Source organism: Panthera onca, chromosome D2 (genome assembly GCF_046562875.1).
Source record: "Panthera onca isolate mPanOnc1 chromosome D2, mPanOnc1 haplotype 2, whole genome shotgun sequence".
In the NCBI taxonomy this organism is placed as follows: Eukaryota; Metazoa; Chordata; class Mammalia; order Carnivora; family Felidae; genus Panthera; species Panthera onca.
In genome coordinates, this window is record NC_138349.1 from 79,077,613 (window position 1) to 79,102,727 (window position 25,115).

General features: G+C 36.5%; 1 long non-coding RNA gene across 1 annotated transcript in view; it reads right to left on the bottom strand.

Annotated features, from left to right (window-relative positions):
* Positions 1-12,989, bottom strand: part of LOC144613227 (uncharacterized) — a 255,709-nt gene extending 242,720 nt beyond the window's left edge. Inside the window, exon 1 of the long non-coding RNA XR_013550620.1 lies at positions 12,862-12,989. This is a non-coding gene — a long non-coding RNA (uncharacterized LOC144613227). The remainder of the gene's footprint in view (positions 1-12,861) is intronic.
* Positions 12,990-25,115: the final 12,126 nt, after the last annotated feature.

Below are 25,115 nucleotides of genomic sequence, written 5' to 3' on the forward strand. Positions count from 1 at the left end.
AAAAAAATATTACAGATCTAATCTGCACTCTATTTAATGTAAAGATATGCAGAGAACAGGGAATGTTACATAATTATGAGAAAAGATAGTCAACACAGGCTGAGCAGCAGGAGATCCAGATATTGCAATCAGCAGGAAGAGGTTTAAAAGGACTATGATAAAAATGTTAAGAATTACAAAAAACAAAACAAAAACACAAAACAAACCCAGAAAAAGGACAGATTGGGAGAAGAAAGGGAGAATTACAGAATAAAAAAGGAAAACTATATAAATGAAACAAAAACTCAAACTCAAATACACAATATCTTAAATATGTATTTAAAATAAATTAAACTTAAATAAAATAAACTTTGGGGCTCCTGGGTGGCTCAGTAGGTTGAGCATCTGACTCTTGATTTTGGCTTAGGTCATGATCTCATAGTTCGTGGGATCAAGCCCCATGTGGGGCTCTGTTCCCCTTCTCTCTCTATCCCTCCCCTTGAAAAATAAACAAACAAACATTAAAAAATATATCTGAAAAATAAGAAACTTAAAGTAGTGCAAATCAATTTCCCTCCCCCTATCCTAGGTGATAATTTTGGACATAGCTCAGACACAACAGAAGAAAGGGTTAGTGATCCTTATACAGATTGATAGAAATTATGCAAATTAAAGTAGAGGCAAAAATAAATTTAAAAAATAAAACAACAAAAAGGGACCTGTAGGAAAACATCAAATTTTGTAACCTATTATAATTAGAGTCAGAAAAAGAGAAGAGAAAGACTATAACAGAAAAAAGAATTCATGAAATAAAGGCTAAAATGTCCATATTTATTTACAGCACCAATATACATGTCCAAGTAGCACAGCAAGTCTAAACTCAACCAGGGCATAAATAACCACCCTTAGACATAACAAAACCAAACTACTGACAATCCAATCCAAAATCATTTTATCACTGTTTTTTAATTTTTATTTTAAGTAGGCTCCATACCCAATGTGAGGTTTAAACTTACAATCCTTAGAGTAAGTGTCACATGCTATATTGACTGAGTCAGTCAGATACCCCTAAAATAATTTTAAAATCCTGAAAGAATGATAAGAATGATAACGATAATTGACTTCTCATTAGATTCACCAAAAGCTGGTAGACAACAAAACGGTAATTTTAATGCACAAAAGAAGAAAAATACAACCCTTCATTCAATTTGCAGCAAAATATCTTTTAAGTTTATTTATTTATTTTGAGAGATAGAGAGCATGAGCAGGGGAGAGGCAGAGAGAGAGGGAGAGAGAAAGAATCCCATGCAGGCTCCATGCTATCAACACAGAGCCCAACGTGTGACTCGATCTCATTAACCTTGAGATCATGACCTGGGCTGAAGCCAAGAGTCAGACACTTAACCAAATGAGCCACCCAGGCACCCCAAGAAAATGAAATTTTTAAGAATAACAGAGTACCAAAATCAAAACACTTAAAAATAAATTTATTGAAAGATATGCAAGAACTCTACCACTAAACATAAAAAAAAATTTGAGAGTTATTAATGATGAGTTGCAAGAATTATTAGGTATGAATTATTCATAAAGTGAAATCAGTAGTGTTAAGATATTCACTTTCTGATTTAACTAGGGATTCAATGCTATCGAGATCAAAATCCTAGTTTGTTTGGGTTTTTTGGTAGAAATATAAGGTGTTTCTAAAAGTTATGTGAAATTGAGGGGTGCCTGGGTGGGCTCAGTCAGCTAAGCATCTGACTCTTGGTTTCAGCTCAGGTCATGATCTCAGGGTTCATGAGGTCAAGCCCCATATTGGGCTCCGTGCTGACGGTGTGCAGCCTGCTTGGGATTCTCTCTCTCTCTCTCTCTCTCTCTCCCCCCCAAATTAAATAAATTAGACTAGACAAAAATGAAATAATAAAATAATAAAATAAAATAAAATAAAATAAAATAATAAAATAAAATAAAATAAATTTATGTGAAATTGAAAGGGATCTGGTATAGCCACAGACAATCTAGAAAAAGAAAAACAATTTTAGAGGGCTTTCAGTGCTTGGTTTCAGGGTAACATACTCCATCATAAGATACACTTACTCCCTAATTATAAAGCTTACAATAGACCTACATTAATTTTGACGGCATGGTATTGACAGAAAGAGGCAAATAGATCAATGCAACAGAAAAGAGAGTCATAGGAGCCAATGCAAATCAGTGGGGACACAGAAGTCTTTGCAATAAATGGGGTTGAGCAAGTGGAGCAGTGAACCCTGGCTCTACTTCATACTAGTCAAAAATTAATTCCAAAGATATCATAGACCTGAACAAAAATTCAACCATAAAGCTTCTAAAAGCACAGCTTCTAAAAGCAAAGCTTCTAAAAGGAAATCATTTCCTCAACTTGGGGTACACATATTTCTCAGACACATCATAAAAAGTCCCAATGACAACAGAAAGAAACAACAAACTGAAACACTGCCCATAAATGGATGCCAATTAATAAAAGAAAAAGCCATCGATTGGGAGAAACTATTCATAATCCATATGTCTAACAAAAGACTAACAAAAATTACACAAAGAACTCCAACAACTTAGTAACATAGAGCCAAAACCCTAATGGAAACTGGAAGGAGACATGAGCAGACCCTTCCCAAGAGAAAATACCTCGATGGGTAGTAAGTCAGAAGAAGGTGTCCAATACCATTAGGCATCAGAGAAACTCAAATTAACTCTACAAGGACATGCTACTTCACACGAACAAGAATGAAAACAATAGAAACCAGCCAGTACCAGCTGGAATTTAGGGTATGAAGCATTGGGAACTCTTACATATTTTTGGAGGGAGTGTAAAATAGTGTAACTACTCTGGAAAACTGACAGGCAATTCTGTTTCAAGTTTAATATATACCAAGTCCTTCCTAGTAGTTCCTCTTCTAGGTATAAGTCAACTGTTGCCTGATGAACACCTCCTTTAGATCCTTGGCTTTAAGTGTCAATATGCTGTTTCAAGCAAACTTTCAAAATATGATTGTATCATAATGATGGGTAAACTTACCAACTCATTCATCTCAATTATTCCAGTAACTGTGAACATTTTAGGGTAAGCATATCTAATAAATTTATCACAGAAGAGTCAATTAATGGAGCAGCAGTTTATAGGAATGCTTTTGAAATTATTTCTCATTTCTTAAAGTGCTCTTTAACTTCAGTGAGGGGGAAAGAAAACTGACTCACAATGCTGGCCCTCATTCAACCTTAGTAGTATTCCATTAGCAGTGAGAATATGTGTGTGTGTCTTTCCAAGAGCTTAATCACTTCATGGATCCTCTTAGAAGACTACTTATGATCTGTTTTGTGATATTAGATATTAATACTGATTGGTGCATGTATCCCTTGTCTAACCACAGATGCAAATGAAAACTCATAGCATATAGTAGATTATAGGTGGCTGCAAATTCTTAGTTCCTTCAAGAGGTGGAGTCTAGTTTCCTTCCCCTTAAATCTGGATGGACCCTATGATTCACTTGACTGATAAAAAGCAAAACCAAATAACATTGCATGATTTCCAAGGCTGCATCATATGAATCATAACATCTCCTGCTTGGTTCTTTTGGAATGACTGTTCTTGGAACTCTTCTGAGAATCCACCTGTCATGTTGTAGAATCCCATGCCACAAGGTGAGCCCTTGTGTAACATGCCAATGAATAACTACAGCTGAGCTCCCAGCCTAGAGACAGCATCAAATTTCAGTCATATAAGGGAGCCATTCAAAATGTAGCCAGTAAGCAAGGGTTCGGCTAATTGCAACTTCATCCACCACATGAGAGATCCCAAGGGAGAACCATATGGCTAAGCTCAGCAGTGCACAAAACCAAAAGGGATAATAACTGAGGCCAGTAAGTTTGGTGGTCATTTATTACATAATAATAGATACCCACAAACCAGTGAACTCAGAAACCAATCTTTCAGTCTAATTCAGCTCTCTTTTCTGACCTCTGGATAACTGTGATAAAAGCAAAATCACTTATGCAGTCCTCTTGGTGTAATTTTACATGACTGGAGATGGAGATATTCAAATGATCTTTAATTTGCTTCATTTAAATTTGGATTCTGCTTTATAAAGTAGGTCTGCATACAGGATACTTACAAATGTGTAACTATCTTATTTTTAAGAATGAAAATCCAGGGGCACCTGGGTGGCTTAGCCAGTTTCCGACTCTTGATTTCAGCCCAGGTCATTACCTCATGGTTTGTGAGATTGACCCCACATTGGGCTCTGTGCTGACAGCACAGAGCCTTCTTGGGATCTTCTCTCTCCCTCTCTCTGCCCCTCCCCTGCTCACACTCTCTGTCTTTCTCTCTCTCAAAATAAATAAATAAAACTTTAAAAAAAAAGAAAAACTAAAAATATTTCTAATTAATAATTATATTTAATACATAAAATTGGGAGTTCATTATAAGTTTTCTCTAACTGTGCCCTAGATATAAACAGGTACACTCTTTTCCCTAAGATCTGGACAAGATTCATTCAGACCCACATTTATTGATTAGAGAAAAGCCCAATGCCTTCCCCCAAATTTCTGTGAAGTAACTGGGCTGAAGGAGGGTAGCCCTTATATTCTCAGGGATACCTCTGATTTTAAGCTCCCATCTCTGCTGAATTTGCTCAATTTCAACATATTTTTCATCTAGTCCTTATTGTAAATTCTACAGATGGAAACCCAGTCCAATTCCTTAATCTCCTTCCAGAATTTACATAGGTGTTTCCCTGAGAACGTAAGTAAGATAGAGGCACTTATAAAAATAAGCTCAACTGTAGGTATGCATAGTCCTTAACAAAAATAAACACACACACAAAACAAAACAAAACAAAACAAAACAAAACCACAGCTCTCAGTGATTCTATAAAAGTGGCATTTATTGCTTCTGCTCTCATTCCACTAGACCAAATCACAGGGTTAATCTTACTGTCACTGGGGCAGGAATGGGTTCTCCTCCCTGAGACAAGTACTGCAAATCATATAGCAATGGGGAAGGGGAAGGGTACATTCTCTCACATGTAGTGAGTCAGTCATGGCGCCCTCTAGGGAAGAGCATTCAGGGAGAGGGAATAGAAGAAGCATATCTTTGATGAAAAATATGCTTGATATATTTATTCAAGGGACATCAACAAGACAGGTATCTCTGTATCAAGGTGAACACGAGCAATAATGAAAGAAAATGAGATCAGAGAAGTAAGAAGTCGGGATTATGTAAGCCACAGTAAAGACTGAAAATATTATTCTACATGTTATGGAGAGCCACAGAGGGATTTGGAAAAAATGGCATCATCTGATTTGCGTATTCAAACACTCATACAGCCTTCCATGTGGGAAATTAACTCTGTCGCTCTCCAGGGGTAACCAGAAAACCAATCAGGAGGCTTTTGCAGAAAAAGGTTCAGGTGAGAAAGGAGAGAAGCATGGCCGTTTGGGACTGTGATGTAAGAGAGAAGGTAGAGAGAAGTATTTGTGTTATGGATCCATTTTAATGGAAATGCCAGGAAGTTTTTGGTGGACTAGATGCTGCATGTAAAGGAGGAATTAAGGCACCACTTACTGGAAAAATCTCATGGAACAGCAAATTTGGAGAAACGCAGAGATTAAATGCATTAAGTTTGAAATGCCTGTTTGAAATCCAACAGGAAAGTTTCAGTCTGTGGCAAGGTATATGTGTTTGGACTCAAGAGAGATACAAAATTTGGTCATATTAGAAAATGGATTGTAAGTAACATCATCGGATTGGGTGAAAATATAGGGTCAGTATAGATAAGATGAGATGTCTAATGCCTGATCACTAGGGCACTAGAAAGTAGTCAGAAGGATGAGGAAGAATAAACAAAGGAGGGTGAAAAGGACCAACACTGCATTAAAAACAAGACAAAACAAAACAGGGAAGTGGTTGTCCTGGAGTAAAACGTCTCAAGAAAGACAAAGACAATTTGCAGGCTTCTGAGACATCAAGTAAGATGGCAATTTAGAATTATGTATTATATTTATAAATCCGTAACCAAGATAAAAGTGATAGGGATCTCAATGAAGATAATGAAGGAAGTAATCTAAGACTGGGAGGTGATGATTCATAAGCATAGCCAAGTCATTGTTTCTTTTCTTTTTTCCAAGTTTTATTGAAATATAAGTGGCATACAACACTGTGTAAGTTTAAGGTGTCCTGCATAATTATTTGACTTCCATATATTCTGAAACGTGGGTGCAGATATCTTTTCAATACAGTGTTTTGGTTTTCTTTGTATCAATTTCATTTATCTTTCAAACAATCAATTCTCAGTTTTGTTAATAGCCAAGTCATTTTTAAAGGACATTTGTTTTATTTTTATTTTTGTTATTTTTTTTAATGTTTATTTACTTTTGAGAGAGAGAGAGAATCAGACAAGACAGACAGAATCTGAAACTGGCTCCAGGCTCTGAGCTGTCAGCACAGAGCTCGATGCAGGGCTTGGACTCACCAACCCAGAGACCATGAGCTGAGTGGAAGTCAGATGCTTAACCGACTGAACCACCCATGTGCCCCAGGACGTTTGTTTTAAAGGGAAGAAGACACAGGATGGGTGTAGAAAGCACCAAAAGTGTTGCTTTGCCCTCCTTTTATTCTAGAGACATCACAGCAGTTCTGAATCTACTCATCGGGGGCTCATTCAGGTTATTAGCATCATAGTAACCACACATACACCCACACACAGGATCAATACAACATGGTAAATCTTTATGAGCTGTGGGGCATCCACTGCCCATCTTGTCCCAACTATTTACTCTTCCTTTTTCAGCTCTTTCATTCTGTGATTAAGCGACAAATGAGTAGTTCCCTTCCTCACACCTGTCTCATCTTGCCAATGACTCAACAAATCATACACAATTTGACAGGCTCCCTTGGCTAGACGGTAACCAAGAAACGGTAGCCATAATTATTTTCAGCCACTGAAGGCATAAAGCTTTCGGAGCTGAAACTTCCAAAGTCCTTGCTGACAGTTTCACTTACTCCAGATCAAGAGCCGCTCGGTCAGCAGGCAACATGTGTCAGAAGACGGGAGGATTTACAAGACAGAAGCGCTCTCAGAAGAGAAGGCAGCACCGGAAGGAGTAGTCCATGCATGCTCGCCCTTTGGTCATTAATATTAATATTTTCTGGTTTGGCCTCTTCTGGTTCACCCATTCACCAGGTTATCAACTTTATTAGTATTTCCAAAAAATCCATTTTGAACTTTGTTAATTGTGTCTATTACTTATCTTTTTTTAATTCTATTGTTTCTTCCTTTATTATTTTCTGCTGTCCACTTACTTTAACTCTTACTATTATGTTTTCAAATTTCTAATAGTGGAAATTCAGATCATTGAGTAAAACAATACATACATTAAGCTATAAATTTTTTACAAAACACAGATTTTGCTGTATTCCACAAATTCTGATAAATTTTATTTTCATTACCATTCAGATTATAATCATCTGAATCATCTTCTTGTTTGTCTTTTGGGTTTCTAACATGTTTGTTGTCTATTTTCCAATATTTGAGATTTTCCAAATATGCTATTGTTACTGATTTCTGCTTTAATTTTGTTGTGATGAGGGACCATACTTTAAGAATTTAGCATTTGATAGACTTGTGTTTTCTCTAAAAATGTTTATAGTTTTAGCACTCACGTTTAGGGGTATTTTTAATCTATTTTGAGTTTGTTTTTGTGTATGTTGTGAGAAAGGAGTAAAACTTCACTTATTTGCATATGGGTATCCAGTTTTCCCAGCATCATTTCTTAAAAACCCTGCTTTCCCAACATTGAATAGTTGGAACCCTTATCAAAAAGTAATTGACCTCAAATATGTGTTAATCTCAGTGCTATTTCATTAATATATATTTGAATATTCATAACTCACTGTCTTGATTACTAATTACTGTAGTATTTTAGTAAGTTTGTTATCAGGAAGGTTGAGTCCTCCAACATTTTCTTCTTTTTCCAAATTACTATGGCTATTCTGAGTTCCTTGTATTTTTTGATGAGAGAAGTATTGAATCTGTAGACCAATTAGGGGAGTAATGTCATGATAACAATATTAAGTCACCCCATCCATGAATATGGACGGTCTTCCCACTTACTTTCACCATCTTTAATTTCTTTTAATGGTTTTTTTTGTAACTTTCAACACATAAGGCTTCACATATTTTGTTAAATTCATCTACTTAGAGATGAATTTATTTCTTGTTATTATTAATGGAATTTCTTAGGTTTATTTATTGTTTAGTATATCTCTACAACATGAGCCTCAAACTCACAACCCCCAGATGAAGAGTCACATGCTCTTCTGACTGAGCCACACAGGTGCCCCTATAACTTTTTCCTTTTTAATTACATTTTCTGATTGTTCATTGTTGATATGTAGAAACACAACTGATCTTTGGGATGTATAGATCTTGTTATCCTGCAGGTTTGCTTACCACATTTACTAGTTCTAATACTTTGTGTGTGTGGTCCTCTGGGCTTTCCGTATAAGATGATGGCATCTACAAACAAAGCTGTGCTTTTTCCTTTCCAATATGAATGCCATTTGTTTCATTTTCTTGCCTAATCACCATGGCTAAAATTTTCAGTACAATGGTGAATGGAGGGGGCAAGAGAAGACATCCTTGTCTTGTTCCTTATGTTAGGGAAATAGCATTCAGTCTCTTATCATAGATTCAATACTATCTTTGGCATGTAGATACCATCTATCAAGTTGAGTAAGTTACCACTAATTTTGTTGAGGTTGATTCTTTTTTTAATTACAAAGTGCTGTTGAATTTGTCAACACTGATTGATTTTCAGATATTTAAACCAGGCTTCTTATTTATGGATTAAATCCCACTTCATTAGCATATATAATCATTTTTACACATTCTTGGATTTGGTTTGGTAATAGTTTTGAGGATTTTTGCCTATGTTTTAATAAGAGGTACTGGCCTATTGTTTTCTTGAGATATCTTTGTCTAGTTTTGATATCAGAGTAATGCTGGCTTCATAGAATGAGTCGGGCATTGTTCCTTCCACTTTCATTCTTTTGACATGGTTGTAAAGGGTTGATACTAACTCTTTCTTAAACTTATGGGAGAAATCACCACTGAAGCCATTTTATCTTGTATTTTTCTGTGTGGGACGTTTTTAATTACCATTTCAATTTCTTTTTATTGTTACAAGTCTACTCTGACCTTCTATCTCTTCTTCATGCAGAGTCAGTACTTTATTTCATCCTCGGAATTTGTCCATTTAATCCAAGTTTTCTAGTTAGTTAACATATAGTTGACTATAGGATTCTCTTATAATCTTTTTTTTATTTCTGTAAGGTCAATAGTATTGTCCCTTCATGCATGACTGATTTTACCAAAATGAATCTTCTCTTTTTTTTCTTGGACAACCTAGCTAAATTTTGCTGATCTTTTCAAAGAACCAACTTTCTTTTTCGTTGATACTTCCTATTGTTTTGTTGTTCTTTATATTCTTCATTTTCTCTAATAATAATTTTTCTCTTAAGGTGTATTTTCATGGGATGATTATAGCTATGCTAGCTCTCTTTTGGTTATAATTTACATGGCATATTTTTATATCATTTTGCTTTTAATCTCTTTGTGCCTTTGAGTCTAAAACATGTCTCTTACAGGCAGAATATAGGTGAATCATATATCTTTATCCATTCTTCCAATCTCCACGTTTTAATTGGAATGCTTGATCCATTCTTTTTTGTAAGATTATTTTTTATTTTTTTAATGTTTATTTTTGAGAGAGAGAAAGAGAGAGAGCATGAGCAGGGGAGGGGACAGAGAGAGGGGGGCAGAGGATCCTGAATGGGCTCTGTACCGACAGCAGCGAGTCCAATGTGGGGCTCAAACTCACAAACCGTGAGATCATAACCTGAGCCAAAGTCTGATGCTCAACCAACTGAGCTAGCAGGTGCTCTGATGATCCATTCATTTTTAATGTAATTACTGAGAAGGTAGAATATGCATTATCTGCCATCTTGCTGTTCGTTTACTACCTTCATTACTGACTTATTTTGTGTTAGCTAAGTATTTTTTGTTGTTATTGTTTATTTATTTTTTTGGTAGTCTCTACACCCACTGTGGGTTTTGAACTCACAACACAGCGATCAAGAGTCACAGGCTCTTTAGAGTGAGCCAGCCAGGTGCCCCTCTAGTATACCGTTGTAAATCTCTGTTGTCTCTTTTACTGACTATTTTGAGTTATGTTTTTAATTTTTTTTTTCAACGTTTTTTATTTATTTTTGGGACAGAGAGAGACAGAGCATGAACGGGGGAGGGGCAGAGAGAGAGGGAGACACAGAATCGGAAACAGGCTCCAGGCTCCGAGCCATCAGCCCAGAGCCTGACGCGGGGCTCGAACTCACGGACCGCGAGATCGTGACCTGGCTGAAGTCGGACGCTTAACCGACTGCGCCACCCAGGCGCCCCGAGTTATGTTTTTAGTAGTTTACTTGGGAATTATAATTAAAACCTTAACAAAATCCATTTCATTTTAGCACCAAGTTAATTTCAATAACATAAAAAGATTTGCTCCAATATAGCTCTGTTCCCTCCTCATCCTTGGAGCTATTATTTTCATCTACATTACCTGTTTATGCATTATAAGCCCTTTGTCTTTTAAATCAGGCAGAAGATAAGTGTTACAATAAAAAAATACATTGGTATTGTATTTTATATTTATCCACATAGTTATCTTTATTGATGTTCTTTATTTCTCTGTGGAGATTTGAGTTACTGTTGAGTGTTCTCTCATTTCAGACCAAAAAATTCCCTTTAGTAATTTTTGTTAAACTGATCTCCTAGCAACAGATTCTCTCAGTTTTTGTTTATTTGGGAATGTCTTAAGTTTCCCTCATTTTTGAAGGAGAGATTTTTTAGATGCAGGATTCTTGTTGGGAGCCTTTTTTTTTCTAGTCCTTTAAAAAAATTTTTTATTATGTTTCTTTATTTTTGAGAGGCAGAGAGAGACAGAGCACAAGTGGGGAGGGGCAGAGAGAGAAGGAGACAGAATCCAAAGTAAGCTCCAGGCTCTAAGCTGTCAGCCCAGAGCCCGATGCAGGGCTTTAACCCACAAACTGTGAGATCATGACCTGAGCCGAAGTTGGACACTTAACTGACTGAACCACCCAGCCGTCCCTCCAATTCTTTAAATATATCATTCCACTGCCTTCTGACCTCCATGTTTCTGATTAGAAGTCATCAGTTAATCATGTCAAGGACACCTACCTACAACATGAGTTGTTTTACCATTGCTAAAGTCAAGATTCTCTGTTTTTTTGTTTTGTTTTGTTTTTTGGTCTTTCAATACTTTAATAATGATGTATCAAACTACAGACTTCTTTAAGTTTATCCTATTAGGAGTTTGCTGAATTTCTTGGATGCTGGTTTACGTTATCATGAATCTGGCAAGTTTTCAGCCATTATTCTTTAAATATTCTTCCCTCTTTTTTCTTTCTCCTTTCCTTCTGGGACTCACATGATGTATATATTGGGATGCTTGATGGTGATGGCAATTCCTTTATCTTTGTTGACATTTTCCATTTAATAGGGATATCATTCACATGTTTTCCTTTCATTTTTGAGATACAGTTTCCTTTGTTTTTAAGATTTTTTAATAGCTTACTTAAAGTCTGTTTGGTTAAGTCCAGCCTCACTGTACCTCAGGAGCAGTTTCTATTAGCTGTTTTTTTTTTACCTATATGTAGCCTCAGTTTTCTTTATCTTTGTATTTCACATAAATTTGTGTGTGTGAAATTGTATTTTTAAAATAATATACAACTCTTGAAATAAGATTCTTCCCCACCCCCCATTGTTGTTGCTACAGTTTGTTATTGTTCTTGTTGTCACTGTTTGCTTGTCTTTTTTAAGTCTCTTACTGCCTATGTGTTGGGTCAGTCGATCACATTTGTATAATGTTTTATTTTACTTATGTTCTCTGAAATTGTATTATTTATCTAAAGTAGGGCTTGTGTTCTTTCATGGAGATATCCTAAGTCTGGTGTTTGAAAGATCTCTCAGACTAGTTTTGTGTTTCTTTCTATCACGGGCACCAAAGTTGTCATAGATATTAAAGAACTTACACTCACTTTTGATTTTAGAGAATCCTGATACATGGTTTGCTGAAATTTACTCTAAATCTACAAAAAACACATGATTCTATTGTTCACAAGATCCTTTATTTTTCTTTTTATGCTCAATATCCAAGCAACTTGTTAATTCCCTGGACTATTAAATGGTTTCGTTTTACTGAGGGTGCAGCATCCAGAGGGTCTCACATTAAAACAAGGGTCACAGGTAAATTCAGAACTAACAAGTACACAAGGCTTCGTCTTTCTTCCTGGCTCCTGGTCAGATTATCTCTACCTGTCCCTCAGGCCCCCATAACTGCATCAGTTCATCTACTATTGTTCTAGCTTTCTATCTGTCTTCCCATCTCTGTCACCTGGAAACTTCCTGCCCTGATTTTCTGTGTGGTTATAATTTACCCAGTGCTCCTAGGTATTTTTAAGTAGGAGTTTTAGCTGAGTCTACAAATTTGAAAATACCGTACATTTTCTCAATCATTTTTAAGTTAATTATTGCTGCTATGTGGGGAATAGATCAGAACAGGGTAAAAATGAATTTGGAGAGATAAATATTATTCCTCAATATGAATGAATGGTAAAGTAATTTCTCAGAGTTGTATCTTTTTATGCTATGTTACATTCAAAGCAATAAACTTATTATTTTCCAAGTCCTCTGGCACTTAATAAAAAAAAAGCTAAAGGCATATATTCCCAGGCTTTAGCCAAATTTCATAACAGCCAATTTAATCACATCTTACCTGTTCTTTTTATTTCCTGGACTTGAAATAATGCACGGCTTTGCTGGCAACACGACAGATGACTGGGTTGACAGGAGAGGTTGTGTCCATTATTAAACTAACTTCCTTCAGTAATCAACTTCTTAAAACACTCCTGAGAGGATAAAAATGGTAAAAGTTGACATGTATTCCAATAAAAAAAAAATACGAACATAAGAGGCACTTTTTAAAAAATTGCCACCTTGGCCAAAACAATTTAATAGATTTGTTAGAGAGGGTGCTGCCCTCGTGTTTCTGGGCTGCTGGTAAACATCAAAGGTATTATTTCTGAAAGCCTTTTTATCTTCTCTCCATGTCTTCCATTTCAAAGAACCATGTGCTTCATTGTCACATTGCTGCACTATCTTTTCCTAGTAGGGAAAATCCCTCAGAGACAATATGGGCTCCACCTCCTTGAGATAGTTATATAATGTATATTTTTATTTTTGTAGCAGGGAGGGAAAGTTTGGATAAATTCAAATGCATAGAGGTGACAAGCTCTTCATATATTATCCAGAGCAGAGAGTCACAAGTAAGTGATAATGAGGTTGTATGGGCATTCAGCATAGTAATTCCAGGTCAAAGGAAAACATCCATTAAAGCAACGACACATGTTCCATTGAGATTTTTGACATAGCAGTGATTTTCTTTTTTCATTTTTTTTTTTTTTTTTTTTGAGAGAGAGAGGACAGGCGCAAAGGAGAGAGGCAGAAGGATAGAGAGAATTTTAAGCAGGCTTCACACTCAGCACGGAGCCCCACGTGGGGCTTGATCCTACACCCCTGGGATCATGACTTGAGCCAAAATCGAGAGTCAAATGTTAAACCAACTGAGCCACTCAGGCACCCAGCAATGATTTTCTATCAGTCCTTGGCAATATGGCTGACAACTCAAAATAATCATGCATAACAAAGAGGTTAATATATCTCCTGCAGATAACAGAACAAAACTCACCAGGTAAATATGAAATTGAGCCTTGGTTATCTTATCTTAGGTATGAGGGTTATGGATTTATATTTAAATTCAGTAAAAAAGGGGGCACCTGGCTGACTTAGTTGGTGGAATATGCAACTCTTGATCTCAGCGACATGAGTGGAGCCCCATGTTGGATGTGGAGATCACTTTTTTTTTAAAAAATTCTTAAAATAGATAGATAGATAGATAGATAGATAAATTCAGTAATAAATAATTAATTTTGCAGTAATTACTATTAGTTCCTCAAAGAATAATGAAGGTGAGAGTGTTCCGTAACCACAATATTTAATAGCTACTACTAGTAGTAAAAATACATTAATATGCTATATCCATGGGCAATATTCTGCCCAAATTTATGGAGCCAATAATACTCTGGACAGACAAAGAGCATTCCTTGATTATTAAGTCAGTGGCTGAGGCTCAAGTTGGTTTCATGTGAAGTCCTGCTATAGACTGAATGTTTACATCCTCTCAAAAATCCATAAACCCTAACCCCAATGCGATGGTATTCGGAGGTGATGAAGCCATGAATGTGAGACCCTCATGGCTGGTATTAGTGCCCTATCAGAGATGTCCCACCAAGCTTTCCTACACCCTTCCACCACGTGAGGACATATTCAGTGACTTTGAATAACCTAATGAAAATATCCAAATATTAAAATAGGAGAAAAATTCTGAAATTTTGTCAAGATGTTACTGAGAAATCTAGTACTGAACAAGAAATAGGGTTCCATATGGGACAGGTGGGGAGCAATGATTAGAACAAACAAAGCCTTTTCTTGTTCATATTCATTGTATGGAGATGCCTGAATAAATGATTAAAAATTAAACAGGTTCTCATGCTAGAGTGTGATAGAGGGGGATTTAGGAATTTTCTAGGTCAATGTGCAAACCTAAGAAGGGAGAGAGTTCATGTTTTGGTTTTAGTTGTTATCAAGAAACAAGGAGTTTTATTTCATTTTATTACCTTACTGGATATTACTACAAACAAAATAAGGTTCAGTTTGTTGTAAAGGTGTCATTTAATTTACTGATGCTCTCTCCTATTTCATCAACCAAGGATATATTTCATAATCATTTCTCCATTTCCTTTCCAAAATATTTGGTATGACTATAATACAATGAAGGGAAAAAAAAAGAAAGAAAAGGAATTCTCAGATGATTTATGGAATGAATCTCAGTATTTTACTTTTATTCTTTATTCTTTTTTTCACCTTGGCTGTAAGTACTGATTTTAATGGAATTTTTTGGCTTATGAATCATAGGAAAGACTTAGCTAAAAGGATTCTATATTTTATTATAAAATATTCAAAAGCCAGTTAAAAGCCAGAGTTGGTCACTTATTTATTTATTGCCTGAAGAAACATTTATTCACAAATTTCTACATATACTCGACTAGACCCTGTGACCTTCAGTGAATGACAAGATGCTGTGTAACAAATTATCACAAATTTAGCAGCTTAAACAGCACAAACTTATCACTTCACAGTTTCTGTGGGCCCCGATGGTGGGTGCCAGTCAGCCGGTGCCCCTGCTCAGGAGCCCACCGGTCTGAAATCAACATGTCGGTGGGGGCTGGGTTCCCCTCAGGGGCCCCTGGTTGTCAGAATTCAGGTCCTTGGGATTGTAGGATCATGTTTTCCATTTTCTTGCTGGCTGCTAGCTGGGGCCACTCTTTTTCCTAGAAGCCACCCTGAGGTCCTAATTCCTACGGCCCCTCCTCTCCCATGAGAATTCTTTTTTTTCAAGACATCACATGTGAATGCTTATATTGGTTAGCTTATTATCCCCCAAAACAACACTAGGAATTGCTACTGTCCCCATTTTGCAGATAAGGAAACTGAAGCACAGCAAGGTTACGTGTCTAGTCTAAGGTCACATGACCAGCCAGGTTTCAGAATTGACATTCGTATACAGATTGTCTGATAGTCTGGCTCCCAAGTCTTTGTTTTTAAAAAGAGCACTCTAACTTATTTAGGTTCCTTAAATTTTAGGGTAATACTTAATATTTTATAAGTTTTATAAGGTTCAATAAAGATGAATTTATTCATCACATTCTGTATTTATTTCCCTCTTTAAAATTCTAGGTCATGTCTTTGCCCAGATTTCTATTTTTTTTTATGTTTATTTATTTATTTTGAGAGGTGGGAGGACAGGGCAAAGAGAGAGGGTGAGAGTCCCAAGCAAGCTCAGCACTGAGCCTGATGCAGGGCTTGATCTCACAAGAGATCATGACCTGAGTCAAAATCAAGAGTTGGACATTCAACCCATTGAACTACTTAGGCACCCCTGCCCAGATTTCTATTGTTATTTAGAACAGAGGAAATTAGAAAATATGTTCCTATTGGGTTATATCTTTTTTCAGTTTGTTTAAGCTATTTTTTTTTTTTTTTTTGCAATACAGCCATTGTAATCTTATTTATCAGTCTTTCTATTTGAGTATCTGGGTGTGGCTTATGGTTTATAGTTATAGTTCCATTTTTAGAATAATTTCTAATTTGGGGTGCCTGGGTGTCTCAGTCTGTTAAGCATCTGACTTCACCTCAGGTCATGATCTCACAGCTCGTGAGTTCGAGCCCCATGTCGGGCTCTGTGCTGACAGCTCAGAGCCTGGAGCCTGTTTCGAATTCTGTGTCTCCCTCTCTCTCTGCTCCTCCCCTGCTCATTCTTTGTCTCTGTCTCTCCTTCAAAAATAAATTTAAAAACATTTAAAAAATTTACAATAATTTCTAATTTGGTTATAAGTAGGCATTAAAATACATATTTGTGCATTTTAATTTCTATTCATGTTATTATAAAGAAGTATTTTAAAATATGCTATAAAATGATATTATGGCCAAAACTGATACCTCTAAAACGAAAAAGAGAATTTTGTACAAAATTAGTAATATTTCAATACCAAATTCAATATTAATCTAATCTAATTTCATTTAACCATGTAAGGTATCTTATTTAGGAAAAAAGTTTGGAAGAAAATCCACAAATATCATCACAGTTTCTTAGAGTGATGAAGTTATGGGCTTTTTATTCTCTCCTCTCCCTTCCCCACAAACTATCTAACATTTTAAAATTCTTTTCACTTTTCAATGAATTTTGCATTATAATGTGGGTACAGAGAAAAGAGGTTACGATTTTCCTTCGCTTGTAGTGAATGTCAAGACATATATGTACCTACTCTCTACTACATGAGTCTGGGATACCTAGCTAGCTCTTTCTTGAAATGTCTGCAAATAGAAATAGTGTTGTAAGATGTCCCTGTTATTCTTCTCTATGCCCTGAACTAAGTCGTCTGGTTATAGCTATTTTCAAAAATAAAATGTTATTTCCCAAGAAGGAAAACATAACGAATTGAGAAACTGTAAATGAGGTGAAGTCATAGCTCCTGGCCGATTAAAGGATACAGCGGATCCAGAGTTCAAGGTGAGACCCATGTGGATGTGGTGGGTAGGGATAGCACCTAACCTTGGCATATGCTGGCCTATTGACAAGCACAAGCACGCAGGCAACTTAAAGCAATGATAGTTAAACAGTGCAACCACACAGCATCACCGAGTGCCATATCTTGTTAAGCAAGACCCTATTTAAACATGTGATAGCTACACAGGTAGTGAGCATATCACAACACACAGAGTTGTGGAGTCACTGTGTTGTACACCTGAAACTAATGTAATGTTGTGTGTCAACTATACTTAAAAAAAAAAAAAAAAAGATGATATCTGTTGTAATCTCAAAAGCAGTGACTCTATTGAAAGTGAGGATTCTTATTCCCTTTTTTTCCTTGGGGGCTCTTGTCCCTAAAGAATGTTCTTAAAAATACAAAGCATTAGGTAACTATTAGGTAAAGCCATTTTAAATATTTTGCAAATATTAAATATATATGCAAATATGTACATGGATATAATTTTATGAAGTACACACACAAGTATAGTCCCTGCCTTTTTCCTTAGCTTCCTTTATTTTATTACTCCGTTTTCGTATGTCCAAGTGACTCTCTCCCCATCTGTGAAACTCTTGTGTGTGGTGTGTGTGTGTACTCTAAATATTTGGGTGTTTTTTTTCTTATGTGGCCTTATTAATTTCCCTATGGAGCACTGGCTTTTAATATTAAATAGATTACCTATATCTGTGCTAAGATGAGAAGAATAATCAGAAAATGTAATGAAATAACACAAAGCAAATAGTAGTGAAATCACTATGGTTTTATTTTTCCATTTATTTTTTTCACATCCAACCAGATAGTTAAGAGTAAAACTTCTTTCACAATCAATATAAATTTCCTCTATCACTGGAAAGAACAAAAAGACTTTGGATTTACCTGTTTTACAAGAAAAATTCTTGGAATATAGTAACCAAATCTCCTGGCTTTAAACTAATACCATGTCAACATGGTAACAAGTGTTCTAAGAGAGCAAAGTAGCAATTGCCTATTTGGCCAACATAGTGAAAAACGTTACAGATTTCAAATTCCCCACATGTTTTCCTTCATTAGAATTTAGCTACTTTGGGTCTTAAGTCCCCTGGTATTGTGTGCCTGACTCATTTAAGTCACCCTGACATCTGCTCAGAATTAGTCACCATGCCCAGTAGGTCTAACAGGATTCACTCAGGTGGAAAGCAGGCAGCCCTCTTAGACAGAATAATAGAGTGAAAGCCTACTTTCTTCTCCTGTCCAACCTACAGGGCAGTAGCAGGATATACTATTTCCAAAGGCTATGGAAATGTACAAGCCTTCCAGTTAGAGAAGTAAAACTACAGTTTCTCATGGGGAAATGAGATCTTGAAACCATACTCCATGACAAACATTTTTAACAATTTTTTTGTCTCATCCCAATTCACTGAAAATAATGAGATATGAAAAAAACATCAGATATAAGCAGAAACCAATTAACAGGCAGTCTCCACAGCATCTAGGCCACCCTAATTAAAACAACCTTGCAGACTGGTTAAATGAATCACAAATCATTCACCAGTTTGAAAACGTTACTGTGATAAAGGTACTCTATTCCAATAGGTACTATTAGATGCTTTGGCTTAAGAGTTTTCCTTGCCTACAATGATTATCTCTTTTGGTAGTCAGTCAACATTACGGACTCTTTTAAAAGTTTATTTATTTATTTTGAGAGAAAGAGAGAGCACACAAGCGGGGGGGAGGGGCAGAGAGAGAGAGGGAGAGAGACAGAGAATCCCAACATCAACTTGGGGCTCGACCCCACAAATCATGAGATCACCACCTGAGCCAAAATCAAGAGTCAGACACTTAACCAACTGAGCCACCCAGACACCCTTCTACATTATTGACCTTTAGTCTGAGTCACCACCGTTAGCCTCCGTTCCTCCATTCTCGCCCTTTTATTTCATATAGGTGTTAACCAGCACCTGTGCTGCATGCCCACCTATGTTGCCTTATGCACGTGGTGCTTTATTAATCCTTTCCCAAGCTCCCTTGGCTATTCTTGCAGATTGTTATGGCTACTGAGGCCTCCTAACTTCCCTTGCTCACATTTGACCTCAACAGGCATCGGTCTTTGAACAAATATTGACGAAGCTGAATGACAGGGGATGCTCTTGGCACTGAGGGTCGTCAGCAGGAAGACAGACATAAACCATCACTACAGAGCTGACTTTCAGAAACTAGTTATCCACGCCTGGATGTATCAATGCTTCTTAAAGCAGCTTCCTCGGACCATGACTGTCAGAATCAGTCAGTCTGCTTACTAAAAGTTTTGATCCCTGGGTCCCAACCAAGACATATTGTATATCAGAATCCAGACAAAGAAGAAAGTATGCATTTAAAACTAAGCACTCTTCTTCACTCTATAATTATTATGCACAATAAAGCAAAGGAATTATTGGTATGTATAAGTGTAGTGGTGAGAGCAAAGGGTACATTTGGTGAATGAGGGGTACATTTGATGAAGCTGGAGTCTCCAGATATGCCCCACAGTATTACCAGCAACTTCGTTCAGGTTTGGATGGGATTCAACCAGAGTTTCCCAACTTTGAGAATAGGGGCTAGCAAGAATCAGTATGTTCTAAGGGCCTTTGTCAGGTAGGCTGAGGTTTGGAGAAGTTCCCAAAGAAGTTGAGTGAAAACCAAGGCGGAAACAAATCTGTCCCAGAGTTAAAATAAGTTAGAAAACTCAGTGGATATTTTTGTTCTGTAAATATCAGCCCTGATCATTGAACACTATACATAAGCCTAATTTCAAGTCCCATTTATTGCTAAGGTAAAGCTCTTTGTGTATTTCCTACCTTTTTACGATTGTTTCAAGAAATGGGCTGGAGTGAGACAAAAGGTTCTGGGCCTTCGCTGTTCTAGTTTAACAGATCTGAGGAAGACAAGTGTTGAGAAATTTGTCAGAGTTAATGGGGAAGGATTCATGGCAGCATCCAGGTTTAGCTAGAGAGAGAAAAACAGAGGCAGAGAGGAAGAGAGAGAAAGAGAGAGGGAGTTTTCTCCTAGAAACATGTCCTTATTAAACACTCCAAGAATGGCAGTAGTTCAGCACTGATAAGAGGAAGTATTAATACTGGGAAACATGCAGTGTTGGAAAAATTATTTTGTCCTTGAGACAATTTCCACTGGCTTTGAGAATTTGCAGCTAAGGTGATTTACCAACTTCAGGCAAGAAGCAGGCAAGACTCAACAAACAACAGATATACCTAAGAGAATAGTCATTAAGGAGTGCCTACTATAAGGCAGGCACTTAACGTGAGAGAATTTCGCACACTTAAACACCCCCGCAAGGGAAATAGTATTGTTCTCTTTTTACAGTAGAGGAAATCGAGGTTCAAAGAATTTAAATGGCTTTCGCAAGATACCACAACTGATCCTACTAGAGTTGGGATAAAAGTAGATTTGTCTATGGGGCACCTGGGTGGCTCAGTCGGTTAAGCGTCTGACTTCGGCTCAGGTCATGATCTTGCAGTCCGTGAATTCTAGCCCCACGTCGGGCTCTGTGCTGACAGCTCAGAGCCTGGAGCCTGCTTCGGATTCTGTGTCTCCCTCTCTCTCTGCCCCTCCCCCACTCTCAAAAATAAATAAATATTAAAAAAATGTTTTAAGTAGATTTGTCTACGTGAGAAGATATTCCTTCCTACTATAATACACTTGGATAACTTAAAAACAAGTTATTAAAAAAGAAACCTTGGCTCTTGACAAGACGGTAAAGTGACATTGGCTCCTATTATTGGACAAACCCAGAAGTAGCCACATAAATAAAAGGAATATATATATAGTTCTGTCAAGCCAAAGAAAAATCAACCAACTAACCAATGAACAACCCATGAGAACCCTTGATAATGATATCAGTTATGGTCTAGTGTGGAGACAAAAATGGTGGCTCTGAGCAGAGGAAGGCCTGATGCCAAACTTAGGATACAGGCTAGGTGACAAGGTTTGATCTGTGTTCTTCATTCTCTGCTGCATTATCCGGGGGGGATCATGGATGCACATCACTAGATGTGGGTGCTCCAGAAAGAAAAGAGTTCAGGAGAAATCCAAGTGTTTGGTCTGAGCAGCTGGAAATACAGGGTTCTGATTTACTGAGCTGAGGAAACACAGAGTAGAAGAAAGGGTAGGAAGGAAAATATAATGTTCCAGTTTTGGGTTTTTTTTTAAATTAACTTTAAGGTATTACATCACCTGGATACCTATAGTACTATATTATCCAGAAAACAATTTTAATATCAGGCAATAGTAGTATTTAAAAAAATGACACAGTATAAGGAAGAACATATCTATGGTGGCAAAAGGCATAATGGAAACATGATTATACATATTATATATTTATATATATGTATAGTCAGATATTTACATACTTTGTGTTCAATATATTAATGCTATATTTTTAATTCTATAATTATATATATTTATATACCTTTATATTCTACATTTTAATGCTATATTTTTAATTCTATAATGTTATATATATGTGTATATATATGTGTACTTTTATATTCTATATTTTTAATGCTTTGACATCTGGGACCTTGCTGACATTGGACAGACTGCCCCTCCCAGTGTCAGCCAATTCCTAGACATATTAAATGAATGGACTCACACACCAGCATTGCCCTTCCTCCCCAGTGCATCTTTCATATGCAAATCAAACAATACCCCAACCAGCTCCTTTATCAGGCTTTCACATTCCCAGCCAAGAGTCCCCTGCACTAATCACCACGGGGCTAGGTACCAGACAACCAGGGACCACCCTTATGCCCCAGAGCCTACTGAAGTTCTTCAATTTAGCCAATCCCAAACCGGTTTACTCTGCATGAACTGACTCTTTCCATAGAACGCACATAAAAGGTCCGGCCCACATTTTTGTCTCCCTCTTTCTGCCTCCTGACTCTCATGCCTCCCTATGTGCCTGCCCCCACAGAATGGCCTGCCCCCTTCTTGTACAATCTGTGAGCATAACAATCGTTTCAATGGTGGTCATTTCCTGATCTTTTGACCTTTCCATACCTCAATAACAGTAAAACCTATATTTTATAACATATGTGTGCAAAATATAATAATTTCAGGTAAATACAGCACCAACTGGCAGACTACGGAGGCACACTCTCAGAAACTGACAGAACAGATAAATAGGCAGAGAACTTCACAACAGTTGTGTGTTTTTCTACTACACCTGGAACACTCACCAATTTTACTATGAACCAGTTCTCAAAAAACAGTCTCAAGTCTCAATAAAATGCAAAGAATCAACATAGAGTAGTCTTTTTTCCCTAGCCACAATACAATAAAATTAAAAATCAATTACCAGGGGCACTTGGGTGCCTCAGTTGGTTAACTGTTTGACTCTTGATTTCGGCTCAGGTCATGATTTTACAGTTCCTGAGATTGAACCCCAGGTAGAATTCTACACTGAGAGTGTGGAGCCTGGCTGGGATTCTCTCTCTCTTTCTCTCTCTCTCTCTGCCCCTCCTCTGCTCTCTCTTTTTCTCTCTCAAAATAAATAAATAAACTTTTAAAAATGTTTAGAAAATAAATCAATTACCAAAGAATACCTCAAAATGAAATTACTTTATGAATTCATAACATATTGCTAATTAATTTTGTTAAAGACAGTCACATAAAGAGAAGTGTACATAAAAGTAATTGTCAATGAAAACACTATACACTGATATTTGTGAGATGGTTCTAAAGTAATATTTATGTCTTGATATGTAGCTCTAAATGTACTTATCAGAAAACAAGAAATATTTAAAATATAGAACTGAGCACTCAAATTAAGAACCTGGATAAAAGAAATGTAGCAACTCCTTTAGTAATAAGATGAAAGAAAAATAATTATAAGATCAAAACATACATATCAGATAACCAAAAAGTGGATACAATAACAAGATATTGGAATTCTGATTCACTGAAAAGATCAACATGATGGTGAAACCTCTAGCAATATAGAAAACAAAAAAAAAATAAATTGCATACAAACAAAATACATACAAGAAGAAAAGGATAATTTTAGATTCAGGGAGGTTAATGGAACAAGAGAATAGTATTGATCAGATATATACTCAATAGCCTAAACCAAGTTGATGGATTTCTGAAAAATTTACAAAACAACAAAGTTGGTGAGAAAAGAAATAAAAATCCTAAAGGAACAAATATCCTGGAAAGTTGAGCAATAAGAGTAATAAACAATAATTTCCATTCTTTCCTGAAATACCCCTCACCAGATGAATTATACCAAAATTTCAAGGAATGGAGACAGACAAATCTGCTTAATCCATTTTCTAAGACTTACGTAAACTTGATGTCAAAACCACAATAAGAAGACTGCAAGAAGTAAACTATCAGTTCATTGCACTTAGAATTATAGTTTAAAAATATTAAATATGTTTAAAAAGTTATCCATGACACTCAAGAGCTTTTAACCAAAATATGTATTGAATTTTATCTGTATTTTATATGCATTGAACAAAATACATGGTATTCTCTTTTGTCTGCTCATGTGACAAATTACATTTGCAAATTGCTTTAACTGCTGGGGTCTATATTTACCAGAAAATGTCTGCAAAGATCCAAAAGGAGACATGTACTTAAACTTCATCACTCTATTTTTTGCATGTAGATTAGTGATGGTTTGGTTGCAACACAAGTGTCCATAAATGGAAACACTGAAAAATAAAATATGGTGGATGCAGTCAAGGGGAAACTGTCCAGTAGAATGAAGGATTGAATGTGATGAATGCACAGCATCATGGGTAGAACTCCATGCATAGCAATGAGTAACAGAAGTAGAAAACAGAATGAAATGCATAGTGTAATTTAATATATGTTAAAATATATACATATAGAAACGATACATCATTATTAAAGGATGTATGTATATCTAACATAATATGTGTATTAAGGACATTAGCATGCTATTACATAGCACAACACTGTACATTATAGTAGTGTAGTGTAACATAGTGTAATGGGAGGAAGGGTAAAAGGTGGTCCTAGTGAAAACAGACAAAACAAAGTAAGCCAGGGAAAAATAAAATGGCAAACCAACATCTTTGCACAAACTAATGAAACAGCGTGCTTTGAATTGAGGAGTACACAAATTCAAATCTATGCACTTGAGGAACACCAAACTTTTAAACTAAACAGTGAAACAGAAGAATTCTCATGTCAAACTGTATTCTATTTCCCTTCTTCCTATACATGAGACTTTCCAAAGACCTCTAAAGATATATTGTATCCTTAAATGTCTCTTTGTTCAATTTCTACATTATGCTTTTATGGAAACTTGAAGTCAAATTCTAAATGTAAATTTGGGTCAACCACTGTGATGGCGAGTTTCGTGTGCCAATTTGGCTACAGCTTAGTACCCAGTACTTCAAACACTAATCTAGATATTGCCGTGAGGGTGTTTTGTCGATGTGGTTAACACCTATAGTCAGTTGACTTTAACTAGATTACCCTCAATAATGTGGGTGAGCCTCACCCAATCATCTGAAAGTCCTTAAGAGCATAACTGAAGGTTTTCCTGAGAAAGAAGAAATCCCACCTCTCAAAAGCATCCGCTGATCCTGCTGGAGGGTTTCCAGCCTGTTGTTCTGACCTTCTGATATCACATTTACCCAGCCAGACTCCACAAGTACATTCACCAATTCCTTGAAAAAAATGTGTACGTGTGTGTGTGTGTGTGTGTGTGTGCACGCATGTGCATATATAATTCCATTTCTCTAACGGAACCCTAACTGATACAACCCCCAATTCTTGAACGTCAAAAACAAAAATCAAAATTATGAACAAAATG